This window comes from Anastrepha obliqua, chromosome 2 (genome assembly GCF_027943255.1).
Source record: "Anastrepha obliqua isolate idAnaObli1 chromosome 2, idAnaObli1_1.0, whole genome shotgun sequence".
NCBI classification, from domain to species: domain Eukaryota; kingdom Metazoa; phylum Arthropoda; class Insecta; order Diptera; family Tephritidae; genus Anastrepha; species Anastrepha obliqua.
In genome coordinates this window covers 45,685,326-45,690,103 of record NC_072893.1, presented here as the reverse complement: position 1 = coordinate 45,690,103, position 4,778 = coordinate 45,685,326, and positions in this window count along the sequence as shown.

The window sequence follows — 4,778 nt, the reverse complement described above, 5'->3', positions numbered from 1 at the left end:
TTCGCTTTCAGCTTTCCAAGTGCTATGAGCCACTTTATCGTAGCCACCACATTCGGTGGTTTGTTTTGCTCAACCGATGACGTCATAAGATTCCAACAAGTTGAAACGGTGACTACAATATTCATTCAATCAAACGCATAAAAACACACACACACATACATGCATCCATCCGTGTATACAAATAAAGTTTGTTGTAGCAACGCAAGCAACAAAGCCAACAGCGACAATGATAGCGACGCTGACTACCAATGTAGGCAGCACGTACTCACCGCGTCTGTAGGTATTTACAAACATTACACACATCCACACAAACAAGTATACGAATATACGTATTTAATATAATATTATCGCTTAGGTAATGCTACCGAACTTGGGCATTCAACTTATAGGTGTGATTACTGTGATGTGATAATGAAATAAGGTGATCGTTTAAAACGAAAAAATACACAGCGAGAGATATTCAGTTGTTAACCCTGGACGTGCCTCGCTCTTTTGACCCTATCGAAACGTCTAACACCAGCTTAGAATTTAAATAAAAAACCAACAATAGTTAAAAAAGAGGTTGTCTGTAAAGTCGGTTTACTGACGATAGTTTAACGTGATAACGTCATAAGAAAATACTGATTGAATGGTTGCATTTTTCAAAAGAAAATTTTAATTTTATTTGTTTGATAGATATTTGGTATGGATATAGAGAATGAGTTAACATTAACATAACATAATATACTTTAACATAACATAACATAACATAACATAACATAACATAACATAACATAACATAACATAACATAACATAACATAACATAACATAACATAACATAACATAACATAACATAGCATAGCATAACATAACATAACATAACATAACATGCTGTTCAAGCAAGGTAACGACGCATGAGCAAGATAACGACGCATTTTTTGGTGCGTGCAGCCGGCTACATAGAATTATAAGACGTTATCACGTCAAAAAATAATAATAACATTAAAACAACAGGTATTATTAAAAAACTTGGTTTTATTTTAAATTATTCAAGTAATAATAATAATCAATAAGAAGGCATATGCAAATACAAATACGTGAATTTATATTATACCATATATGTACATATGCGCATATACATACACATATACGCTCACTTAAGTAGGAGAGAGCAAGATGTCGAACGTTGCCGTTCGTTTGCTTTGTTCGTTCGGCGCTTTCGCTTGCAGTTCATTCAAGGTAACGGCAATGAGCAAGGTAACGGCAATGAGCAAGGTAACACTAATGAGCAAGGTAACGACACATTTTTTCGTGCGTGCAGCCTGTTAAATCGAATTATAAGACGTTATCACGTCAAAAGGAAAGCACATTTAATGATAATGAGTTTTTTTTTAAACACATTAACAAAATATTAAATGCATATTTTTTCCGTATTCATCATCATCAGTACAGCTTGGGGTGAGTCAGTGGTTCCTTTACAATATCTCTCCATACGTCTCCGTTCATTGCATCGCTCCTTCTAGTGTTTATGCACCGTACGTCTTCTGGGATATCATCAATCCATCTTCTTGGAGGTCTTCCAAGTTTTCTACTACCCATCATATATATAAGAGTTGAAGAACTTTTTCGTTATCCTCTTGTCTTCATTTCTCAGTAGATGCGTAAGCCATCGTAATCTCTGCACCTTAGTTTCTTTTGCCCCGCTATCACTGGCTCGATTTCGATGTTATATCTTATTCTAAAGGGTGATCAGAGTGGAGGTACTTTTTCCAATAGGGTTTTGTTGACAGATCACGCCTGACTATTGTCAATCTAAATATACAATTTTTTTCAATATTCATTGACATTTCTTCAAGGAAAGACCAACGCCTCAACAACGTTTACAAATCGTACAATTACGAAACTCAACGCTCTGTGAAAATTGTTTATCGCGTGCTTAGGCCAAGTTATGGTGTTTAGCAATGAGGCCCGTTTTTGGTTCAATGGCTACGTCAATAAGCAAAATTGTCGTATTCAGGCTGAAGAGCAACCCGAAGTCATTCAAGAACAGCCATAGAAAGCAACCGTTTGGTGCAGCCTATGGGCTAGAGGAATCATCGGCTCATATTTCTTCAAAGAGGAGACTGGCGCCAATGTAACAATGGCGAACACTATCGCGCTATGACAAACGACTTTTTGGTGCCGGAAATTGAAACCCGTGGTCTCCGCAACGTTTGGTTTCAACAAGACGGTGCTACTTTCCATACAGCCTGTGAAACAATGGATTTACTGCATGGTTGTTTGGACTGGCCGCCAAGATCGTGACACCTTTGGACTTTTATTTGTGAATGTATGTAAAGTCTAAATGCGTTGTGGATCAACCAACTTCGATTAAGCATTGGAAGCCAACATTACTAAAGTTATTCACGAGATACCGACCGAAATTCTCCAGCGAGTCATTCAAAAATGGTGTTTACGGACGGGCGATTTACGGCACAGTTGTGTGATGTCATTACCTAAGCAAATCTTCTGGGAATTATACACTTCGCAGTAGCTAGAAACACTGTCCCAGGGCTTATTTTGAGGATATATGTATGTATGTAGTAAGTTTCATTCACTGTTCTTAAAAAAAAAAAATAGAGTTCACTTGGTAGCAGCAGGGACCCTAAGTGGTTCCTAGGTAAAATGTTTCCGGCCCTATCCTTACATTTCCCTAAGCAAAACTGATATTTTTTGGAGGAAAAAAGTCCAATGTGTGATAAGCCAGATTGCGAGAGATTGCACAAATGAATAGGGATGAAAGCAAAAGTGATGAGAGCGATAACTTTAGATGATAAAACCCATTGGGGGTATGAAACGTCAAATATCGAGATGCATACTACAATATTTTAATTGTAGGCAGCAAGAAAAGAGCCGAATGTGGACTAGTGATGCGCCTAGGACAAACCTGTCAAAATACTGCCATCAGAACAGCCACGGGATACTTCTATAGGGTGCCTCTCCTACAATACCTACATAATGAGACTTCTATGCTTACGGTCAAGGGGCACAGTAAAATGCTCAGCAAACAATTCCTGCTTGGGTGTTCCACAGGAATCTTCTCTTCTTCTTAATTGGCACGATAACTGCTTACGCGATTTTGGCCGAATTTAACAAAGCGTGCTAGTCATTTCTTTCTCGTGCTAACCGACACCAGTTGGACACACAAAGTGAAGCTAATTCCTGCTCCATTTGATCTTTCCAACGCAAAGGAGGCCTTCCCCTTCCTCTGCTACCACCAGCTGGTACCGCATCGAATACTTTCAGAACCGAAGCGTTTGTGTCCATTCGGATACCATGACCCAGCCAACGTAGTCGCTGGATCTTTATTCGCTGCGCTATGTCTATGTTGTCGTAAAGCTCATACAGCTCATCGTTCCATCGCCTGCGATGTTCGCCGTTGCCAACCTACAAAGGTGCAAAAATCTTCCGCAGAATCTTTCTCTCAAAAACTCCAAGCAAGGCTTCATCGGATGTTGTCATCGTCTACGCTTCTGCGCCATACGTTAGGACGGGTATGATGGGAGCCTTGTTGAGTGTTAGTTTGGTTCGTCGAGAGAGGACTTTACTATTCAGTTGCCTACTTAGTCCAAAGTAGAACTTGTTTGCAAAACAGATTCTACGTTGGATTTTCAAGCTGTCCTCGTTCACCACCAAACCCATTCGCTTCGATTCTGAGGCTCACAAGATCCTCCTCAACATCAGGCCAAAGAAGTCACACGACAGTGAGTCACCCTGTTTGAAATCTCGTTTAGTATCAAACGGCTCGGAGAGGTCCTTTCCAATTCTGACGGCGCTGCTCGTATTGAGCAACGTTATCTTGCATAGCCGATTAGTTTGCGGGGATACCAAATTCGGACATCGTGGCATACAGGCATCTCCTTTTCGTACTGTCGAATGCAGCTTTGAAATCGACGAAAAGATGGTGTGTGTCGATTCCCCTTTCAAGGATCTTTTCCAAGATTTGGCGTATTGTGAATATTTGGTCGATGGTAGACTTTCTAGGTTAAAGCCACACAGATAAGGTCCAATCAGTTGGTTGACGGTTGGCTTCAGCCTTTCACACAATACGTTCGCTAGAACCTTATAGGCGATATTAAGAAGACTAACCCCGCGGTAATTGGCACATATTGCAGGATCACCCCTACAGATATTTGCTACAACCTGAGCCACCCGCCAGGACCAACCGCGACTGCAACTACAGGCTCGAGATGTATAAAGACAGACATTAAACTCCCGACCCCCGAATGCCGTTATCGCAGTGCAACCACAATCCATTGCAAACGAAGGGCTTCTTTAGTATCTTAGCAATCAATTTTCAGCTGCCTTGTGAGAGCTGCGCAACTTTGGCTCAATTACGGTCTGGATATTGCAGCATATTAAACTCCTACTTAACCAGAATCGACCTCAATACACTCAATATTACCTATTCATATTCCCTTTCAAACCCCCTAACCTAAAAACCCCCTCCCTCTGAACTCAACCTGTGGAAGCAGCACGCTTCCTGGGCCTACCGTTAGATGAGTTAGTCGATGACAATCGGTGAATACACCCCACTGGCAAAGCATGGTGAACTGGTATCACAACAGCAACAACCACAACATACATACATACATACATACATACATACATATATATATATATGTACTTGTACTTATGTATGTAATTAATTTGGTTGCCTCAATGGCTTTGACAAAAATCGTGCTGTAGTAACATGCATACATACGCACACACAGAGGATTTTGTAAGCATTTCAATCACAAACGCATGAAGTCACATA